The 24,758-nt window shown below is 38.9% G+C and overlaps 1 protein-coding gene and 1 long non-coding RNA gene across 2 annotated transcripts in view; one reads left to right on the forward strand and one right to left on the reverse strand.

Annotated features, from left to right (window-relative positions):
* LOC120527602 overlaps positions 1-13,239 on the forward strand; it is a 229,231-nt gene extending 215,992 nt beyond the window's left edge. Inside the window, exons 4-5 of the long non-coding RNA XR_005633381.1 lie at positions 5,734-5,853; positions 13,203-13,239. This is a non-coding gene — a long non-coding RNA (uncharacterized LOC120527602). The remainder of the gene's footprint in view (positions 1-5,733; positions 5,854-13,202) is intronic.
* Positions 1-24,758, reverse strand: part of scfd2 (sec1 family domain containing 2) — a 585,419-nt gene that overhangs the window by 418,670 nt on the left and 141,991 nt on the right. The gene's annotated exons all lie outside the window — the stretch shown is intronic.

Below are 24,758 nucleotides of genomic sequence, written 5' to 3' on the forward strand. Positions count from 1 at the left end.
TTTTAACTTTTAATAAATTTGCAAAAATCTCAAGTAAACGTTTTTCATGTTGTCATTATGGGGTGTTGTGTGTAGAATTCTGAGGAAAAAAATGAATTTAATCCATTTTGGAATAAGGCTGTAACATAACAAAATGTGAAAAAAGTGATGCGCTGTGAATACTTTCCGGATGCACTGTACCTGTAACTGGATTTAAATGCAAACCTGAGAATCGTTTTTTTCTCCAGATATGTTTTACTTTCTGTCTTGGTTGAGTCACTTAAAAAGAACGCTTCACCTAAAAATATTTTTTTATATGTTACTTACCCCCTCCTTGAACCATCACCTTGGTGGAGGGGTTTGCGTGTCCCAATGATCCTAGGAGCTATGTTGTCCCAGGCTTTATGCCCCTGGTAGGGCCACCCAAGGCAAACTGGTCCTAGGTAAGGGATGAGACAAACAGCGGTTCAACAAACCTCGGATGAAGAACAAAAACCTTGGACGACGTTTTCCCTTGCCCGGACGCGGGTCACCGGGGCCCCCCTCTGGAGCCAGGCCTGGAGGTGGGGCTCGATGTCGAGCGCCTGGTGGCCGGGCCTGCACCCATGGGGCTCGGCCAGGCACAAACCGAAGAGGTAACATGGGTCCTCCTTCCCATGGGCTCACCACCTATGGGAGGGGCCAAGGAGGTTGGGTGCAGTGTGAATTGGGTGGTGGCCGAAGGCGGGGACCTTGGCGGTCTGATCCTCAGCTACAGAAACTGGCTCTTGGGACGTGGAATGTCACCTCTCTGAAGGGGAAGGAGCCTAAGCTAGTGCGCGAGGTCGAGAGGTTCTGGCTAGATATAGTCGGACTCACCTCGACGCACAGCTTGGACTCTGGAACCAATCTCCTTGAGAGGGGCTGGACGACTCTCTACCACTCTGGAGTTGCCCCCGGTGAAAGGCGGCGAGCAGGTGTGGGTATACTTATTGCCCCCCGACTTGGAGCCTGTGCATTGGGGTTTAATCCAGTGGACGAGAGGGTGGCCTCCCTCCGCCTTCGGGTGGGGGGAAAGGTCCTGACTTTTTTTTGTGCGTATGCGCCGAACAGCAGTTTGGAGTATCCACCCTTTTTGAAGTCTCTGGAGGGGTTTCTTCTGGGGATTCCCTCGTTTTGCGGGGAGACTTCAATGCTCACGTGGGCAATGACTGTGAGACCTGGAAGGGCGCGATTGGGAGGAATGGCCCCCCCGATCTGAACCCAAGCGGTGTTTTGTTATTGGACTTCTGTGCTCGTCACGGATTGTCCATAACGAACACCATGTTCAAGCATAAGGGTGTTCATATGTGCACTTGGCACCAGGACACCCTAGGCCTCAGGTCAATGATCGACTTTGTGGTTGTGTAGTCGGACTTGCGGCCATATGTCTTGGACACTCGGATGAAGAGAGGGGCGGAGCTGTCAACTGATCACCACCTGGTGGTGAGTTGGTTTCGATGGTGGGGGAAGATGCCGGTCAGACCTGGTAGGCCCAAACGTGTTGTGAAGGTCTGCTGGGAACGGCTGGCAGAGTCCCCTGTCAGAAGTAGCTTCAACTCCCACCTCTGGCAGAACTTCAACCAAATCCCGAGGGAGGCGGGGGGCATTGAGTCCGAATGGGCCATGCTCCATGCTTCTATTGGTCTTGTTCACGAGTTAGGGAAGAATGGTGCGTGAGATCGACAGGCGGATCGGTGCGGAATACGCAGTGATGCGGGCTCTGCATTGGTGTGTCGTGGTGAAAAAGGAGCTGAGCCGTGGCGCTCTCAATTACTGTCGATCTACGTTCCTACCCTCACCTATGGTCATGAGCTATGGGTAGTGACCGAAAGAACGAGATTGCGAAAACAAGCGGCTGAAATGAGTTTCCTCCGCAGGGAGTCTGGGCTTTCCCTTAAAGATAGGGTGAGAAGCTCAGTCATCCGGGAGGGGCTCAGAGTAAAGACGCTGCTCCTCCGCATCGAGAGGAGTTAGATGAGGTGGCTCGGGCATCTGATCAGGATGCCTCCTGGACGCCTCCCTGGTGGGGTGTTCCGGGCACGTCCAACCGGGAGGAGGCCCCGGGGAAGACCCAGGACACGCTGGAGGGACTATGTCTCCTGGTTGGCCTGGGAATGCCTTGGAATTCTCCCGGAAGAGCTGGAAGAAGTGGCCGGGAAAAGGGAAGTCTGGGCCTCTCTGCTTAACACTAGAATTACCAGAGCCTACGAAAAAACTCGTAATTCCGTCCCACCTTAAATCGCTTCTTAAATCCCTTCACACCTCTCCGCCAGTGCCCTTTGTCTTCTAAATGTGCTGATAAAGAGAAGCTAGGAGCAGCTGGCTATTCCATCCCCCCACCAATTTAGAACGTGCACGAACTTCTCTCAGCTCATGCCTTGATTGAGTATCTGGGAGTGAAGTGGAGTTTTAGAGTGGAAATAATAGATCGTTATTTGGAACACACGCATTTCATGTCTGTTCTGTTTCTACAGTAATCTGTGTCAACACATTGTTAAAACAGAAACGTTTTTTATATTCTAGTAGTAGATGACAAAATGTAGGCATAAACTATATAATGTATGAAGCTTGAAGTCCAAATAGCAAAGAAACAATTTCACAAGAATAACACAATTGCGCTTTTATTCACAAATATAACTGCAGAAACAAAAAGCCGCCTTAACATGCGACATTGACAGCAGTTTATTGTAACTGCCTCCGTGGTTCAATAGAATCACTTCCCGCTTGAGAATCAAAAGTTCACGAGTTCGATCCTGCGCCACTCCGTTTTGAGAAGTAAACTGCTCTTAGTCTTACTGTTTTAGAATAAAAGCATACATTTGATTTCAGTCTGTAACAGCCGGTGCAATTTATGATCCTTGTAAAGGTTAGTTTTTTGTTTTTTTTTTATACACTTTTCATTCTTGCACTTTTGTTATACTTTTACACCAATATATGTTCCTGTGTTTGAACGACACGGGCAGATGGGGAGTGCCTGATTATTGCATATAGCGCCGAAGTTACTGCTCTTTACCATTCTTTCCTCTGCATGTCCTGGAGTACAAAAGAAACAGCATACAGCAACATGACGGGGACTGGCAGGAACACTCAATAAAACTGAATAAAAAGAAAAGCAAGTGACAGTGAGATACGAAGAAGGCAGCTTCGCCAGCATTTGTGTGTCAGAACCGGTTGTTGGGTCGGGGTTTGGGGTTGGGGGGCGCGTTAGTATGCATCGTGGTACACTGCAGAGCTATAGCGCGTCTTTAGTGAAAACAGCCGTGTCAGATGGGGTTGTATGGATTGATTCTGAGCGCGACTGAGAGAATGAAAAGTGAATAAAAAAAAAGCTAACCTTTACAAGGATCATAAATTGCACCGGCTGTTACAGACTGAAATCTAATGTATGCTTTTATTCTAGAACAGTAAGACTAAGAGCAGTTTACTTCTCAAAACGGAGTGGCGCAGGATCGAACTCGTGAACTTTTGATTCTCAAGCGGGAAGTGATTCTATTGAACCACGGAGGCAGTTACAATAAACTGCTGTCAATGTCGCATGTTAAGGCGGCTTTTGTTTCTGCAGTTATATTTGTGAATAAAAGCGCAATTGTGTTATTCTTGTGAAAATGTTTCTTTGCTATTTGGACTTCAAGCTTCATACATTATATAGTTTATGCCTACATTTTGTCATCTACTACTAGAATATAAAAAACGTTTCTGTTTTAACAATGTGTTGACACAGATTACTGTAGAAACGGAACAGACATGAAATGCGTATGTTCCAAACAACGATCTGTTATTTCCACTCTAAAACTTCACTTCACTCCCAGATACTCAATCAAGGTATGAGATGAGAGAAGTTTGTGCACGTTCTAAATTGGTCGGGGGATGGAATAGCCGGCTGCTGCTAGCTTCTCTTTATCAGCACATTTAGAAGGCAAAGGACGCTGGCGGAGAGGTGTGAAGGGATTTAAGAAGCAGGTTAAGGTGGGACGGAATTACGAGTTTTTTCGTAGGCTCTGGTAATTCTAGTGTTAAGCTGCTGCCCCTGCGACCCGACCTCAGATAAGCGGAAGAGGATGGATGGATGGATGGATGGATGGATGTTACTTACCCCATATACTTTACATTGATAACCAAAAAAAAAAACTAATGTTTTCATGTAGAATTGGGAGAAAGAAGCATATGACAAAATAGAAAACAATAGTGACTAGTGACCAACATCAAATGATGTGAAAATCTTTCATGAAATAATTGTGGAATAATTGTGTTGCATAATCCACACATCATTACCCAGTCAGTCATTGTCCAACCCGCTATATCCTAACACTGGGTCGTGGGGGTCTGCTGGAGCCAATCCCAGCCAACACAGGGCACAAGGCAGGAACAAACCCCAGGCAGGGTGCCAGCCCACTGCAGGGCACACACACACACACCAAGCACACACTAGCGACAATTTTGGATCACCAATGCACCTAACCTACATATCTTTAGACAATTTGAGGAAGCTGGAGCACCAGTCATCATTCTCAAAATGTGCAAAACATAGGCTTTTTCTCTTAAAATATTGCTTTATAGTTACTTATCATTTAAAACTGGAAATTGGATGCCTCATGGAAATGACTTTTAGAATTGAAGACCCACCTCTCTCCCTTACTTGTTGGTCAAGAGACCTGTCTTCAAGTCTCTACAGAATTAAAGCATCATCATCAGATGTCCCAATGTAGAAGTTTTAAATACCTGGTTTGTATTAAAACATTTGTGGCGATTTTTCCTAAATATTATATTCTTTACTCTAGTAATACATCAGGTTTTATTCACTACATCAAGCACAAATTCAGATTCTACTTGCTTATGAAAACTACCCTTGACACAGCTGACATCATGTCTTTCAGGAGACTGACAAATTACTCTGTGTTCTTTTTCAACATAAGGACTATAGTTAAAAATACTGTTAGCAGGGCAGGGAAATTATGTTTCTTTTTAAACTTGACACACAGGCAAAAGTGGAGAAATTAAGTGAAGATGTGTGATTCAAACTCATTGAGATTTATATGGGTTACTCAAAGAGAATCTGAAAATTCTATCCCAGAATGTTCAAGTGTGGAGATGCTGGGGTATAGATAAATATACTTATGAACAGCTTTCACACAGTATTGATACTAATATTATCTCCTTTTTCTAAGTGTATTTACAGTATTTTAAGCTGTTTGTTTTGATAGTCAACTCTGCTAAAAATGTTGCCTGTCTACGTTCATTATGAACCATTGTTAGAAGAAATGTGCCAATAAGACAAGTATACAGTACATTAAAATACATTTGTGATTCTAAGACATCATTTTATGTGATTTACTAGGAATTCTTAGAATTAGAAATAATTTTTGGAGTTTAATTTTTCATTTACATTGTTTAAGTACAGTATGCATTGACTCCTTATGTCAGTTGTCCAGGGGAAAGAGTGAAAACCTTTAAAGGTTTCGAAAACTCCAAAATGTTTCAGTGCATAGCATATTCTCAAACTATCATTTCTCTACACAATTCTGACCACCTTTCACTCAATTTTCTCTGCGACTTCACTTTTCTAACCCTGCCATTTCTCCCCTTGTGACGTTCCACATTTACCACTTCTTTCTTTACTATCTTTTTTCCTACCTACTCTTGAACACGTCTCCTCACTTGATACCAATAAGGCCAGTGACACCCTGTGCTCAGCTTTTCCTCATGCATTGACATTGCCTACCTTCTCACTTCCAGGTCTGCAAGCAAAAGACTCTCCTGCTCATTGCTCTTTCAAGAACTACACAGCATATGGACCAAGTTTACACTTTTCACTGAAAGAAATTGAAAGGAAGACAAAGACCCAGGCTGATGTAGGTAAGTACCAATCTCTTTTGTTGCCCACCTCTTCTGCCACTACTAGTGCCAAAATACGTTTCTTCAAGTTCAGGATTAGCAACACCATTGAAACATGAGGCTTGTTCTTTGCTTTCTTTATTCTACCTTCTTAACCCTCCTTCACCCACATTTCTGGTCTCTCTTTGACTGTTAATGATTTCACTACCTTTTTCATAAAAAGATAGCTAGAATCAAAGGTTAGTTCTCATCACCCTACCAATTAACCTGCTCCCACAACATTCAATTTTCTCAATGCCCCCCAGAACTGATGCTTTCAGCTTCCTGCAAGCTGTGTCCCCCTCATTCATTACTGCACTCATACATATTATCAACACCTCACTCAACACGGCACTTTCACAATATGCTCTAACACGCCCTAAAAAGTATGCCACTCAAAAACCTTGCACAAAACTGATGTCAGGCAGGCAGTTATAGAAAACATCCTGGGCTTCCATAACACCTCAGCATTGCCACAGGCTGATTGCCTCCCATGCCACTCCACATAGATGCTGTATTTCATGCAAAAGGAATCCCGACCAAGTGTTGAGTGCGTACATGGACATACTTTTCAGTAGGCCTACATTTCTGTATTTAAATCATTTTTTTATTTTAATTATTTTTTTTATGTAATATTCTAATTTTTTGAGATACTAAATTTAGGTATAAGCCATAATTTGCAAAATGAAAAGAAATAAACACTTGAAATATATCACTCTGTGTCTAATGAATCTATATAATATATGGGTTTCATTTTTTGAATTGAATTACTAAAATAAAATTAATTTTTGATATTCTAATTTATTGATATGCACCTGTATATGTATATATACACATGTATATGTGTATACAGTTAGGTCCATAAGTATTTGGAATATGACACAATTTTCAATTATTTTGGCTTTATATGCCAAACCAAATGGATCTGAAATGAAGAAATAATTACATGAGTGAAGTGTAGGCTTTCAACATTAAGTTAAAGGGTTTAACAGAAATATTGTGTGAGTTGTTTAGGAATGATAGCCATTTTATATATGGTCCCCCCATTTTGAGGGACTCAAAAGTATTTGGACAATTGACTGACAAGCTGAATAACAGCCAGGTGTGAGCAGGTCTCTCTTTATTTCATTAACTATTAAGCAGGTAGAAAATCTGCAGTTGATTCCAAGTATGAAATTTGCATTTAGAAGTTGTCTCTATGAGCTCTCAATATGAGCTGTCCATGCAAATAACAACAGGACATGATTAGGTGGGGAAAACAAAACGAACCCATGCGAAAGACAGCAGAAACACAAAGTGTGGTCAAAGCAACCATTTTGAACATTCTTAAAGAGAAGGAATGCAAGGCCTGGATAACTATGGATTATAACTGTGCTGGATGATCACAAAATTGTTTTCTTGGTGAGGAAAAACCATTTCACAACATTTGCAAGAGAATATTAAAAAAAAAAAAATAAGTCCAGTTTTGGAATGGTTTTCTTTGGACAAATGAAGTTAAGATCAATATGTACCACAATGATGGATAGAGAACAGTATTGTGAAGCGAAGGAATGGCTCATGATCTATAGCATACCACATTATCTGTGAGGCATGATGGAGGCAGTGTTATGACATGGGTATGTGCGATTGCCATTGAAGGGGTCACTGGTGTTTATTGATGATATGACTGCTGATAAAAGTTTCAGGATGAATTCTGAAGTGTGTAGGGTTATACTGTCTACACAGATTCAGACATATGCTGCAAAACTGATGGGATGATGCTTCATAGTACAGATGGACAATGAGCCAAAACACACCGTGACAGCAAACCAAGTGCTTTTCAAGGCAAATCAACAGACTTCAAACCAATCTGATATGCATTTCACTTGCTGAAGACAAAACTGATGGAAGAAAGTCCAATTAACAAGCAGCACTTACAGTGACAGCTGCAGTAAAAGGCCTGGCAAAACATCAGTAGGGTGAAAGCCCAGCACTTGGAAATGGCCTTGGGTTCCAGACTTCAGGCAGTCATCGACTGCAGAGGACTTTCAGCCAAGTACTGAAAATGATCATGATATTCATGATTGTATTAGTTTGTCCAAATTCTTTTAAACTCCTGAAAATGAGACCATGTATAAAAATATGTCTTTTCTAAACAATTCATACAATGCTTTTGTTAAATGTCTTAAATTAAAACTACAAGTCTACACACTTCGATCATATCTTGATTGTTTCATTTCAGATTTATTGTGGTGACACACAGAGCCACAATTATCAAAATTGTATCACTGTCCAAATACGTATGGACCTAGCTAGAGAGACAGAGAGAGAGAGAGATAGACAAACAAGCTGAGAGATATTTACAAAGAAAGAAAGGGAGTATGTCCAAGTAGACTTTTAATAATGAACTTCATATCTCCCACAGGACTTGACATTTAACACTGAATAAGCAAACCAAATAGGATTTTGAGTGTAGGCCTAGCTGCCAGGCTGGATTTAATTAGGGCCGGTAAATGAGCTCCCCTTACCACAGACAGTAGGTTGAAAAGTTCATATGCTTACACAGAACCTTCTGAGCCCAAGTACTGCTTAATCTGGAAACAGGATCTCTGGATAAACACCAACAAAATTTACACCCTGTATTTTTTTTTTTTTATTACATATAAATTTGCTTATATTAACTATACGCTGTGGCTTGTTGTGCTTGTGGTATTCAGCAGAATACTAACTTCCTATTACATTTTGCAGTAAAATGTACATGCAGTTATCAGTGTACACACTTTTGTGAATAATTAGGCAAAAAGCACTAAACAGGAATGCAAATGTGCAAAATGTATAAGTTTTATTTGACAGTTCTCTTGGGTGGGGCTTTCCTAAAAACATTTCTAAATACTATACCAAAAATACAGTAATTATGCTTTTACAACCAAATATTTCAAGATTTAGCAAATTTCCCTTGGCATTCAATATTGAAATGAGCCAAAACACATACAAAATAGCTAAATGTTAAAAAAATAGACATTTTTCTTGCTTTAAAAAAGCATGGGAAAAGAGATGATAATGGCTTGACTAACAGCAAATGATTAAAGTACCAAAACAGCAGCACTCAAAACATAAATTTAGAAGAACAATATGGACAAATACATTAACTCTTTTATGCTATATCTTCTGACAGCACAGAAAACCAGTTCTAGTAACCTGATAAATGTATGCATACTCAAAACATTTCACCAAATCTAGGCTAACAATTTCATTTTAGGTATGATGTTAATCTGTAACCAGCCCTGCATGTAGGCTCTCCATCTTCCAGGGAAACACCTGGGGGTTGGTGGCAGGATTGGCACTCCGGCCACCATAAAAAAACCTCACATTGGTTCCATTCCATCTGAACTTGTGTGGTGCTGAGGTGTCACCCATTGCATAGCTACACTTGGATCTCAATCTGGGATCCAGAGTTGGTTCGTCATGTGGTTGATGCGTCAATGCACTGTATCAGCACATGCTCCTAACCTAACCTAGGCTCACAATATTTGTAGACAGTATATGTATCAATTTATTACATTAACAGAATAGTACAAAACCTTACATAATTTACCTGAGTAAACACTGTATCAGAGTAAACAAAGAATAAATGAGAAATTAATTTCAATGGTTAAATGAAGACAAATTCTAATAGTACTGATATTGTGTGATGCAGGTTTCTCTAAACTCAAAACTGGGCTTTACTGTTAAAAACTTAAAGCTCCAATGCAGCCTCTAAACAACTCAAGTGGCAGGCAGGCCACACTTAGAAACAAAATTATTCATATACATCCAAAGAGTATGGTTGGGAATCATTAAAGTCCCTGACCCTAAACCACAAAAGTCTCTTATTACAAATAGGTAAAGGGTTTATTGACAAACGATTCAAAAATCAAAATAGGAATGAAAAAGATCAAAAAGGTTTTCTTACAACAGGCAAGCCAAAAAAACTAGCAAAACCAAGCACAAAATCCTATAATCAAAATCCAGAAACAACAGCAGTGATCCAAAATCCAAAAAAAATCAGAAAAGAAAATTTACAGAATAAAACTTTTTTTAAAAAAAGTGAAAATAAAATTAAGAGCTGAACAACAATACTGAAAATGAAGGACTGAGGTTTCTCCTCCCCCTATAAAGGCCTCAACATTAGGTGGGGGTTTAACCTATCAGCCTACAGTTTACAAAGTACACACAAAATATCTAATAAATACATAACTTATTATAACAATAATAAATAATAAACAATATTCTCTAAGAAGTTATAAAATATAAACAATAGAAAGCAACCTATTCAATAGCATAATTTACAAAATAATACTCAAAAGACAACAAAACACATGGATAAAATGTAAAGAACCTGGAGATGGGGATGAAATTCTGCCCATACTGTAAAACACACTAGGATTGAAACTCTAGCTAAACCATGACAATGGCTAGTTTACAGTGGAAGGGAACAAAAATTGTAATTAACAGAATTCAGAGGGAAAACATAGCCTTCTGCATAAGACTTAATTTTGGTTGCATAAAAATGCATGAATATGCCACAAGACTAAAATAATTACCTCAATATCAGATATATGATCAAATTCAGTGAACATCTGTTTGACAAATCAAGTAGGAAACTGGTATAAGACCTTATCAAAAATCTTTTCTATAATACAAAAAGATTTGTTAAAATGAAGAAACAAATTCTAACTTGAGATTACAACTCATAGGGGAAAGAAAATGCTTATCTCTTAAATCTGTAGATTTTGCCTTTAATACAATATATTACTAAGTGTAACTCTTTTATAATTAATTTCATCTTATGCAAAAATGTTTATAATGTTTATACTGTTTTTATTTAAATTTTTTTAACATTCATAGTCATTAACAGTTCTAATAGCTTGCCTGCTAAATTTAATACATATATAGATTAGATACAAACACAATTGTTAAATTGTCTAAAATATTACCCAGATGTATTCAATAAAAACACTAAAAAACAAAAAAAAAACTTATTTAGCCTGTAGCATGATGTCCATTTAAAGATTTGAGGGTTATGAAAAATCAATATATAGTATGACATTTAAACTGCATTTAATCTAAAGCAATCTAGGTATCTGATACTTCTCCCCCAAATGTTTTTGGGACAGATTATATTAGGCAATTACAATACTGTTTTTAATGTTTAAGTATTCTGATTTTGTCTTTAAGCATGTTTCACGCATCACAACATATGAAACATAAGAAAACATTTTACTGTCACTGGCAGTACACATAAAGAAATATAAAGCTGATCCAAAACCACCATGTATTAACTCATGGTTTCATGAAATATATAGAAGCTCAAAATTCCACTAGCAATAGAGTTGGCTGACAAAAGTAAATGAAAAACATATTTTAAATAGTGACAGGCTTAACAAGATAAAAAGTATTCTATTAAGAGATTTTGTGAATATGTAAGGATAAATGACATGACTAAAGACCAATGGAAGTCTGTTTAAAACAAGAAAGCAATGAATCCTGCTAAAAATATTTTATACCATTACAAAACAAGGAGTGATGATTCTCCAATAATGTAAAATCAATTAAAAATGTAAAAATACAAAATCATTAACAAGCAAGCAAAATAATTTTATTTTTGCAAATGTTCTTCATATTACATATATTCAAACACTCCTGCCAGAATATACTCAGTCCAGTTACCTATGCATTGCTGGGAACTTCAAGGTTCTGGTGGCAAACTGTTAAAACAGGATGGTCTGGACAAAGTGATATGAAAAATCAGTTTTCCATTAAAACAAAAAAAATACTAATAATAGATTTTAGACCCACTTCTGGAGGCAGGACTGATAGTGATATTTACACTATGAGATGCATAAGGTTAAGTAAGAATGCACTGCAAATCAGATACCTTTGATCTGGACAGATATATAAGAACTGGTTCTTATATGACAGCTTCAAAATTTTTGGCTAAATATATTTAACCTCGACACTCTAAAGGACAATATCCTATGCACTGGGTTATACAGTGCATCCGGAAAGTATTCCCAGCACATCACTTTTCCACATTTTGTTATGTTACAGCCTTATTCCAAAATGGATTAAATTCATTTTTTTCCTCAGAATTCTACACACAACACCCCATAATGACAACATGAAAAAAGTTTACTTGAGGTTTTTGCAAATTTATTAAAAATAAAAAACTGAGAAATCACATGTACATAAGTATTCACAGCCTTTGCTCAATACTTTGTTGATGCACCTTTGGCAGCAATTGCAGCCTCAAGTCTTTTTTAATATGATGCCACAAGCTTGGCACATCTATCCTTGGCCAGTTTCGCCCATTCCTCTTTGCAGCACCTCTCAAGCTCCATCAGGTTGGATGGAAAGTCCTGGTGGTTTCGAACTTCTTCCACTTACAGATGATGAAGGCCACTGTGCTCATTGGGACCTTCAAAGCAGCAGAAATTTTTCTGTAACCTTTCCCAGATTTGTGCCTCGAGACAATCCTGTCTCAGAGGTCTACAGACAATTCCTTTGACTTCATGCTTGGTTTGTGCTCTGACTTGAACTGTCAACTGTGAGACCTTATATAGACAGGTGTGTGCCTTTCCAAATCATGTCCAATCAACTGAATTTACCACAGGTGGACTCCAATTAAGCTGCAGAAACATCTCCAGGATGATCAGGGGAAGCAGGATGCACCTGAGCTCAATTTTGAGCTTCATGGCAAAGGCTGTGAATACTTATGTACATGTGCTTTCTCAGTTTTTTTTATTTTTAATAAATTAAGAAATAAAACATTTGCAACGGGTGCAGAATGCAGCTGCTAGAATCCTAACTAGGAAAAGAAAATCCGAACACATTTCTCCTGTTTTGATGTCGCTACACTGGTTACCTGTGTCTTTCAGAATTGACTTTAAAATTCTGCTTATAGTTTACAAAGCCTAAAATAATCTCGCTCCATCTTATATATCGGAATGTCTGACACCCTATATTCCAAATCGTAATCTGAGATCATCAAATGAGTGTCTCCTTAGAATTCCAAAAGCTAAACTTAAAAGAAGTGGTGAGGCGGCCTTCTGCTGCTATGCACCTAAAATCTGGAATAGCCTGCCGATAGGAATTCGCCTGGCTAATACAGTAGAGCACTTTAAAACACTGCTGAAAACACATTACTTTAACATGGCCTTTTTATAACTTCACTTCATCTTAATCCTGATACTCTATATGTTCAATTCATCATAATAACTATTCATGGTGGCTCTAAAATCCGTACTGACCCCTACTCTCTCTTCTGTTTCTTTTTCCGGTTTCTTTGTCCGCCACCACCAACCTACTCAAAGCACCATGATGCCCCAGCACTGTTGGACTAAAAGCCAGAAGTCCACGTGACCATCATCATCATCATCATCATCATCAAATCCTTCCGTGAAAACCATAAATACAAAGAGGACTGTTTCATTTATGTTAGGTAGATTGCCCAGAGGGGACTGGGCGGTCTCATGGCCTGGAATCCCTGCAGATTTTTTTTTTTTCTCCGGCCGTCTGGAGTTTTTTGTTTTTTTCTGTCCCCCCTGGCCATTGGACCTTACTCTTATTCTATGTTAATTAATGTTGACTTATTTTATTTTCTTACTGTGTCTCTTATTTTTCTATTCTTCATTATGTAAAGCACTTTGAGCTACATTTTTTTGTATGAAAATGTGCTATATAAATAAATGTTGTTGTTGTTGTTATTATTTCTAACATATTTATAATCCTATTAGTAATTTTGAATATTTATAAAGTCATGTATTGCAATTGTCCCTTTATATTCTTCTTAAAGGTACAGTCATTGAACCTCAGCAACTAAGAACTGCAATACATATTGTACTGTATGTGTAATTTGTATGTGACAAAGTGACAAATAAAATTTGATTTGAAGTTTATTGTCTTTAAGCTATGACTTGATATTTCTTCTTTACAATGTTCATTTTAAGTTGCAAACAAAATCCCCTTTTTATAACTTTTGCATGCCTGCAAAAAAATCATTAACTGTTCTGAAACTTACTACTTCTGACTGATGAATATTATGTCATTAGTGTTTTATTTAGAATAACAAAAAATCAATATGTGTGTTGTGTGGATTTACTTCTTATGAAAGCCTGAAAAGCAGAACTAAAAGGTTAAAAGAATTGCTATGCTATCTTTTTAGACACAGAATTTAGTATTTTTTCAAATTTTCATTTTATATTTGTATAAAACTTTTCACTTTTTTATTTTGCTTTCCCCTTTCACCTTTGATACAAATTCTTTAAAGATTCTTCTTTCTTTTTAATAAACTTTATCAAATTCTTTCATGAGGATACCTTGTTGAAATAAAATTCTGAATTCCAAACTGTGTACTGAGCTACATAATATTCTCAAACCCTTTACATCTACGATGGATATCCAGAAAAAAAGGTTACAAGTGCCCTGGAGGGTGCAGGGAATTTGCGTGTTGGGGGGGTTCTAACGGTCAAAATAAGCCCGTGACCGCGTCAGTCAGTTGTGAAATGTCATCACAGCAAGCAAGTTTGTCAACCTCTGCTGAGGCCGTTTGCTCCATCTACCGCCGATGCGAGATTCGTTCGGTCATCAAGTTGTTACCCACCCACCCTATTCCCCGGACCTTGCGCCCTCAGATTTTCACCTTTTCACCAAACTGAAAGAATTCTTGGGTGAGAAACGTTTTTCCAATGATGAGGAGGTGACGGAGACAGTGGAGAAGTGGCTTTCGGAGGTGGAGCGGAGCGTATTCGACGAGGGTATAAAAAAGCTGATGCCTAGGCTGAAGAAGTGCATCGAAGTTGACGGCGATTAAGTTGAGAAATAAACACATATTTTGGAACATACCCTGTAAATTTGGTTGAAATATATTCATTTTTCGATTTTTAACAGCTGTTGTAACCTTTTTTTCTGGATATCCCTCGTAATTCAGGCTCGCAGGCATAGGAACAAGTTAGAAATCACCTTTGTCTATCACAATGCCCTCTTATACTGAGCCACTATATAGTGGCCAGTTATGCTTGCCTATTCATCTTTGGGAATGCCAGAGGAAAACCTGTAGGGGGAGCATACAGACTCCATTTGGACAATAGCAAACCATCTGATTTAATCCCAGGGTAGTGGAAATGTGAAGCAACAGTTCTCAACAATGCAGAACCATGCTGCTGCCTGAGCTATATTAAAATGTGTGAAATACTATGTTATCTACAGTTTGAAATAGATATACAGCAAGGAGAGCAAACTTCCCCCAGAAATCTGTTCAAGTGTGTAATATAAATACCCCATACAAGGTTATTGGTTTTCAGAAGTTCAAGACGAGACATACTACTTTAGAAATAAATCCCACATCAATATTCTAATTTAATACCATATTTTAAAAAAAATTTATCTTCTGAACATTTGGAAGAAAGATAACACTCTATTAAACACAGCACCAGCACGTGTGGAACGGGGATCAGGACTGAGTGCTGCAATCTGATTTTAATTGACCCAAATGACCTCTGCGCTATTAGGGCATTGGCTGGCTAGATTCCAAAGAGTGACCCAGCTGAGTAAGATAGATCGAATTGTGTGACCTGCACACAAAATCCATATGAGCTAAGTAGTACAAAGAGAAAAACTGCAAAGACTGTTTGCATGTTGATATTTCCCAGAACAGCCAAGAAATTGACAATGATTTCTCTTATTATCTATCATTTTATAAATTGCAAACTTTTATGTATACTTTACAAACACAATGACATAAAAATGTATGTCAATAGGAAAGGAAAATATGAATTACATATAATTGAACTCATAGAAATGTCACACCTAAACATATCAGTAAAATGGCTCCTTGTCACATCTTGCCTCCCTGATGTATATCTCTCTTCATATAACTAACGTTTTCATTTTTAACCATTCTTTTTCACTGTTCCTGCAGTTCCAATAGCAAAAGGATGATAACACACACAGACTTACCAGGAAGAATGCAACAAAAAATGGTTTCTTTTTTACCTGTTACTCCAAGCACTAGTTTAATTTGTTTTTTTTCTCAAATAGGATTGTGTGATCTTGAAAATGAATCTGCTTCTTTAAAAAATAATTATTACCCATTATATGCTTTTCTTTATTCTAGGTACAAGTACAAACAGACAAAAATCTATATATTAAGTATTAGCTTAGCATTATGTAATGTATTGATACAGGGGCTTATTTAAATTTTGTCTGGTAGAGGTATTGCTGTTTACATAGGTGTATTTATAGGAGTGTGTGCACATGACATATTGGTTTAATTCCTGCTCCAGGCCCCATGCTTCAGATATAGACACTGCATATTTTCCTAAAGGATCACATGCATAATTCCACCCTAAGGAAACAAACTACAAAAGAGTTCAACATGTGTGTAACAGTAAAATCTACATAATCCAGAGCCAGAACATTAAAGATATCTAAATCTCAAAAAAAGAAAGTTCATAAGGGAATTACATGACCAAATAAATTCAAAACATGCCTTACAGAAATAAACTTTGGACACTGTTAACACTAATTATGAAACAAATCAAGCACACATGAATCATTTCCATGATTAACATCTTAGGTACAAGCTTTGTCCAGTCCAGAAGAAAAAGTCCATGCGGTTGTAACAGAAAAAATTAGCTCTGTGAAATTCACAAAAGGTACAAGTGACCTTGACTTTCACTACACAAGCAGCATTGGGCACAAATCAGAAAACAGTTCTGCACATGACCAAGGGCACACAAATGTATACATTCAAACTCACTTGAATGCAGCCAAATTACAGTCACCAATCAAAAATCAAATTATCGATTTAAAGTGTTGTGTTTTGCTCAAATTTGTCAAAGACAAAAACAGAGAATGTAGTCAGAGGTTCAAACACACTAAAGCATCAACCACCTCTTCATTTTCTAACCCCAGAGAAACACTCAGATAAAAAAAAATAATCCGTAGGATATTTTGTAATTATCTTGATTCAGTATAGCTCTCGGCTCTTCTTTCATGTAGGAGACTATCCATACACAAGAAAGTTTGTCAGACACTGGATGAAATAATCACAGCACTCTGTTTACTACAAGCAACCTAGACCAACAAGATATACTGCAAATGGTTTATCAAGTTGAACCAATCATCAGTGTCTATGTGAATATTCACTGTGCCTTTGCCACGATGGGGTGGCAAGCACATTCCTAAATAAGTCAGTGATGGATTAGGGGAGTAAACGCAATGTTGTGCAAATGAAACATACAGATGCGTTCAAGAAGCAGCAAAAATACAGCAAGTGCAAATTGTACAGCAGCTGCTTCAATATGAAAAGGCAACAATCCACTCTGCATATATATTTGTGCACTTCATGTTCAAGGATGTATGTAGCATGCAGGTGGATCAAAAGGTTGAAATCATGATGTAAAATAAAGTGGTAACGGTTTTGCGGTACTTAATGGGCTAATTGGACATGTATCCATGGCTTATATTTGAACCAGGCGTCAAAGAGGTACTGGGAAAACATATGCATAGGCCAGCTGAGGACTCTTTAAACTAGATATTAAAGGGGCATTGAGTTTAGAACAAGCTAGATTTATGAGTTACATCAAATAATGCCCCTTAATTGGACGAAGTGGATATAAGACTGTACATATGCAGGAATCATCAAGATCTAGCAACTATACTATAGTAAGAGTATTTGAGACAAGTAAATTGGCAAAAAGTAAATTATATTTTAAAATGACTAACTTCCAAACTAAAGACTCAGTGGTATGAACTGGGATGATGTTCTACATATGAAAATTGCTGAAGAAAAATATGGAAAGATTTAAAAGTGTATTTCATACAATGAGCAACAAGAAGAAATGTACCACTAAAGTCGTCTTGTACAGGTTCTAAAGTGCCTGATAAAATAAGCTAAAAAAATCTTTCTCAAATAAGCACTTTTACTATTAACTCTAAATATCTTTCTACAAGGTATTTATAACTACTCCACCAAACCGAACAATAATGTGAGCCATGCTCAGTTGGTAAAGCCAAGAAAGAGTGATACTAACTTGCAGTGGAAAGTAGTGTAGGAATTATTTCAATTGCCAAAGATAGAATTTCAATATTTTTCATTATAGAGATTATTTCTCATAAATACCAAGTCATAGTTTAGAAGTCCCTGCTTTGCACAGATTATAAAAAAGCCTTTTAAAATATATACACATCACCAAGTAAAACAATTATCACATAAAACAATACTTCAGTATTCACCTTTTCTAAAAGCAATGTTTTCAGGTCAAATTCTTAATCTATCTTATGTGAACGCTGGCCCCAGCACAGACAGACGGACGACATATTTTGCCCAACACACTGTTTATTTACAATTATTATTATGTACAAAAGTCACGTGCACTCACACAACCCCAGTGCTGCTGGCACTGAATCCCCCAAAAGTCCAGGGCCCAGAGTCACTGTGCCTTTCCTCTGGCCGCCTCCTGTCCTCTCTCCAGCTCCGTCTGCTTCCTCCCGACTTCCACCGCTGACTGGAGGGAGGCGGCCCCTTTTATGGGGAGCCGGATGGGCTCCAGCTGCTTCCCGGCACTTAACGGTGGCCACACCCTGTGTGGCGGAAGTGCCGCTGCGCACCCGGAAGCCGTCCGTGTCTCCCCAGTCGTCTTCCCCCGGCACTTCCTGGTGTGGCGGAAGTGCCGGGCTCCCGGAATAAACAGGCACTGGGCGCCGCCTGGCGGTGGCCACGGGTCCCTACAGGGCTGGGCTTCCAAGCCCTGTACCCGAGGCCCCCTGTCTAACCAGTACGAACGCCCCCACTCGGTCTGGAGGAGGCACACGCCCTCCTCCGGTCCTCTAAGGCGTCCCGGCCGGGCTCCATCCCCAGCCGAGGGCCACACGGGATGAACCGGCATCGGGCGCCGCCTGGCGGTAGCCACGGGCCCCTACAGGGTAGGGCTTCCATGCCCTCGACCCGTGGCTCCCAATAGAACCAGGACGGACGCCCCCTCGCGGTCTGGAGGAGGCACAAGCCCTCCTCACGTCCTCCTGGGCGTCCCGGCCGGGCTCCAGCCCCGGCCGGGGGCCACACTTAGTAAAAAGCATATAAAATATATAAATATACAAAAGAAATTTAAGTTCCCCTATAAAAATGAAGATATTATAAAATATTCAAGAAAAAGTAGTCAATTGACGTGGAATCCAAAAGCAACAAATTAAAGTTTTAGGATAAACTTCAACATTTTTTTTATCATCATAATTACTACCATGTACACAGAAATTCCAAGTAGTTTTTGCCCTCCAACAAACAGAAAAAAAATGTTAATGATATTCAGTGGTTTCCTTTTACAAATAATTATTCTGAAACCTTTTAATTAAAAGGTACGCACAGAGTTAGTGGTTTACTTACCCAAGAAATCTGATGGGACCATTTATAGTATTTTGTTCTGGAAGACCTCTGTCAAGACTGGAAAATGTATTTAGTATTATTTTGTGATGCCATTTGTTTTCATGTGGGTGCCATCTTTTTGTGCAGTTCTGTGTTAGTGGTTGCCTTGGAAACCTTACCCAGAATGACCCATACATACATTGCATATGTTGCTAACAAAGTGAGTGTACAAAGGTAATTGCACAAATGACATAATTATCCAAGGGTGGATAAACTTCATGTGTAATTTTGGTTGATTCAAGATAAGATTTAATATGCTTCTCAACATTTCTTTCCGGCTTTAAGATTACTGTTTTAGTCACTGTTTAAGCCGATATTATGTCTTTCCAATTAAGATATCAGAGTTAAATCTAGACTGTTTTCTTATCTAGTATCAGAACACTGAAGTCGATAATCATGTTCATAACAATAGTTGTGTGAAATTTTTTTCTTCACAGGTTTTTTAAGGTCTACTTAAGTAATATATACACCAGACCCAACAATTCAGAAGAGCTGAAGGCCACTATCAGAGCAACATGGGCTCTCATAACACCTGAGCAGTGCCACAGACTGATCGACTCCATGCCACGCCGCATTGCTGCAGTAATCCAGGCCAAAGGAACCCCAACTAAATATTGAGTGCTGTACATGCTCATACTTTTCATGTTCATAACTTTCAGTTGGCCAACATTTCTAAAAATCCTTTTTTTGCATTGTTCTTAATTGATATTCTAATTTTCAGAGATACTGAATTTGGGACTTTCATTAGTTGCCAGTTATAATCATCAAAATTAAAAGAAATAAACATTTGAAATACATCAGTCTGTGTGTAATGAATGAATCTAATATACAAGTTTCACTTTTTGAATGGAATCACTGAAATAAATCAACTTTGTCATGATATTCTAATTTTATGACCAGCACCTGTATATACACTGTGTGCACAATTATTAGGCAAGTTGTATTTTTGAGGATTAATTTTAATATGGAAGAAGCACAGTGCTATCAGTCAATCCAAAATGTTAATAAACCTGAAACCTGAATGTTTCACAACGGAAATGTGTGAACATCATCAGAGGAATACATATGTGCGCACAATTATTAGGCAACTATTAGTGTGCAGATTTATTATGCAACTAAAGGAAAAATGAAAATTTTCCCATCTCACTTGTTTATTTTCATCTGTTATAGTGAGAATAATAAACAAACACCTCAAAATTTACAAATAAACATCTCTGACATTTCAAAAAATAAATCAATCAATCAATGACCAATATAGCCACCCTTCTTTCCAATAACAGTCATAAGCCTTTCCATTCATGTAGTCTGTCAGTTTCTTGATCTGTTGACGATCAGCTTTTTGTGGAGCAGTGACTACAGCCTCCCAGACACTCTTCAGAGAGGTGTATTGTTTTTCTCCCCCGTAAATCTAGCGTTTAAGAAGTGCCCACAAGTTCTCGATAGGGTTTAGGTCAGATGAGGAAGGGGGGCCATGTCATTATTTCTTCATCTTTAAGGCCTTTACTGGCTGGCCACGCAGTGGAGAACTTCGATGCAAGTGATGGAGCATTGGCCTGCATAAAAATCATGGTCTTTTTCCTGTATCACTGTTTGAAGAAAGTGTCTTCGAAAAACTGGCAGTAGGTTTGGGAGTTGATTTTGAGTTCATCTTCAATGCAAAAGGTCCAACTAGCTCATCTTTAAAAATACCAGCTCATACCAGTACCCCACCTCCACGTTGGAGTGGAGCTCTGTGCCCATTACTGATCCACAGGTCCATCCATCTGGTCCATCAAGAGTCACTCTCATCTCATCGGTCCATAAAACCTTTGAAAAAATCTGTCTTCAGATATTTCTTGGCCCAGTTTTGACGTTTCAACTTATGTTTCTTGTTCAGTGGTGGTTGGGTTTCAGCCCTCCTTACCTTGGCCATGTCTTTGAGCACTGAACACCTTGTACTTCTGGGCACTCCAGGTAGGTTGCAGCTCTGGAATATGAAAGTACTGGAGGATAATGGGTTCCTGGTAGCTTCACGGTTGATTCTTCTCAAATCTTTGGCAGCTAATTTGCATCTTTTGTTCTCAACACGTTTCTTGCGACCCTGTTGACTATTTGCAACAAAATGTTTGATGGTTCTGTGATCACACACCAATATCTTAGCAATTCCAAAAGTGCTGCATCCCTCTGAAAGACTTTTTACAATTTTTGACTTTTCAGAGTCAGTTAAATCTCTTTTTGGCCCATTTTGCCGAGGAAAACTAGCTGCCTAATAATTCTGCACACCTTGATATAGAGTGTTGATCTCCTTAGGCCACACCCTCCCTCATTACACAAATACACATCACCTGACGTGCTTAAATCCAATAAGCATTCAAGTTAATACAGCTTGGAGTTGGAATATACGCATAAAAATGATGATATGGTCAAAATACTCACTTGCCTAATAATTGTGCACACAGTGTATATATATATATATATATATATATATATATATATATATATACAGTGGTGTGAAAAACTATTTGCCCCCTTCCTGATTTCTTATTCTTTTGCATGTTTGTCACACAAAATGTTTCTGATCATCAAACACATTTAACCATTAGTCAAATATAACACAAGTAAACACAAAATGCAGTTTTTAAATGATGGTTTTTATTATTTAGGGAGAAAAAAAAATCCAAACCTACATGGCCCTGTGTGAAAAAGTAATTGCCCCCTTGTTAAAAAATAACCTTCTGGTATCCGGAACGGCTGCATCTGTACGCGAACATCAGGTTCAGTAATGATTTTATGTTTTGTAATGTTAGTCTTGCCTGGTAAATCTGAAAAGACATCAGTGTTCCATTCTATCAAAGATAACAGTTCTGTCTTTTGCGTGTCAGTAAGATCGTTACCAATGGTAACATCGGTCTGAGAAACAGCAGCCAAGGAAGTTTTAACCTCTTGCCGGTCGTGCCATTCCTTCAAGAGGTTAATGTGTAAAATCTGGAATGGTTTGCGCAGGCCTGGTATTCTAACCTTGTAATTTACCGGACTCATATGCTCCTCAATAATGGCGAGGCCCTGCCATTTAGCTAAGAATTTGTGTGGGTCGGACGAAACCAGTACCAAAACGCGATCACCATGTTTGAATTCACGGAGCTTACTGCGCCTATCGTAAAGACGTTTCTGAGTTTCCTGTTCTCATTGTTGATGCTCCACAGCAATAGAGGAAGTTTTGTTAAATCGCTCGGTCAAACCATTCGTTTGTGGATGGTAAACAGTGGTACTCAATTTCTTAATAGCAAAGCTGTCACACAATTGTCTCATCATGCGAGAAGTAAAAGGTGTGCCTTGATCAGTTAAGATTTCTCTAGGAATACCAATACGAGTAAGTATCACACAGAGCTTTGGCTACAGCCGAGAAGTTGGCCTTTTTTAGGGCAATCACTTCTGGATATCGTGTTGCATAGTCAACCAACACCAGCAAATATTGGTACCCATTCTTAGTCTTAGGTAAAGGGCTTACGATATCTAATCCCCCCCGCTGAAAGGGAACTTCTAAAATGGGCATAGGACAAAGGGGAGCCCGAGGAGGCTTATAAGCGGAGACGATCTGGCAGTCAGGACAAGGTCAAAACCGTTTAACATCTTATCCCATATTAAGCCAATAAAATCGTTTTGATAACCGCTCTCTGGTTTTGTCAGCACTGAGGTGCCCTCCCAAGATGTGAGAATGTGCCAGATGCAAAACAGTTTCCCTATGTGCTTCAGGTACAACCAATTGTTGAATAAATTCCCCCTTTAAATGATCTGAGATCACTCTGAAAAGGCAACCGTCCTTTTCTATAAAGTGTGGGGTTTTCACGCCTACATTCTCTTGCCAAATGGCCAAGTTGATCACACCGGAAACATCTACAGTCGGCTCCGCTTCTGAAATATCCTCTGTGACATCCACGGTTTCCTCGGCCCGCTGTTGCCATTTCCTCAGAGATAGGTATCTCTTCTACGACTGGATTCCCCGGGGTCCTACCTGACCACATTCAACTTTCTGGTCCTGCAGCTTGTCGATGTTGTAGCTGTCGATCGAAGTGAGGAGTATGTCCTGGACGTTCGTGTACAGGTTGCGAAGCAGCACCAAATCCACCGGTCTTTCTCCAAGCGGACTGTGAACCCTCCAATCATCTGGACATAATCGTTAATGATTTAATATCATGACGCAGAAATTCATCTCGAAGAACTGCAGGTATCCCGGTCAGTAGTATATTCATGACAACTTTTTCCATCGTGTCTCCTTCAAACCAGCAGTGCACTTTATGTATCAAATCTTGAATTTGCGCACGGATTGGGTCATCCATGTTTAGTTTCCAGTCTTTAAGTGCATGACTTTTTTAGCCATTTGAAATAAGTCTTCGCCGGTATCCATCTGTGCAACCACTCCTGGTACCACTTGTCACGCTTGGGTCACAGATTTGCACAGAGACATAGATGGTTGTAGAAAACAGGAATTTTATTCAAACACTGCAAACAAACATTTGTTTCTTTTTCAAAATCTTAAACGTGCTCCATGACAAGTCAGATGACAGTTCCGCTAGAAGCAAAGAATGTCAGAGAGAGAGAGAGAGAGAGAGATAAAAGCAAACAATCAATTCCAAAACTGACAGGCGCTGCACACGGCTTTTAAGTTAGCGGAGTATCGCGCAAGGCTTGTATTACGCGTTATAGCGCAAGTGAGGAAGTAAGGAGCAATGTGAGGGTAGTCTGTGTTTCAGGGGTTGTGGTTTTCCCAGGGGCGTCTGTATCTTCTTGGGGTGCTATTAGCCCTCCAGCTCACAATATATATATATATATATATATATATATATATATATATACTAGTAAAATACCAGCCTTAGGAGAAGTAGTGTGTTAAAGAAGCAATGAAAAGAAAAGGAAACATTTTGAAAATAACGTAACCTGATTGTCAATGTAATTGTTTTGTCACTGTTGTGAGTGATGAGTGTTGTTGTCATATATATATATATTTACACACACACACATAAACATATATATATATATATACATATCTATACATATACACCTATATACATATATATATATATACATATATACACACACACATATATAAACATATATATACATATACATACATATCTACATATATACACACACAGCTATTTCGTATCAGTGCAATACGCTGTTTGTTAAAACGGTTGACTCCGCTCTTACGTGCAATAACAAATCAAATCATTCAGTTGTCTTTGCTCATATGTCATTTTAGAGCTGGACGCCTGGCATCTTTTTTTGGCCACAAGTTCGTTTCTGTTTGGTGTGAGGTTCTGTGTTGTGGAGATTCTCAGGATGGATTGCAGGTGCTCATCAGTGAGGCGACTCCTGTGTGCTATTTTGTTAGTCTTTATCACTGAGAAGAGCTTCTCACACAGATATGTGCTACCAAACATGCACAAGGTTCGAGCCGCATGTAGAC

The sequence above is a fragment of the Polypterus senegalus genome, chromosome 4 (assembly GCF_016835505.1).
Source record: "Polypterus senegalus isolate Bchr_013 chromosome 4, ASM1683550v1, whole genome shotgun sequence".
NCBI classification, from domain to species: domain Eukaryota; kingdom Metazoa; phylum Chordata; class Cladistia; order Polypteriformes; family Polypteridae; genus Polypterus; species Polypterus senegalus.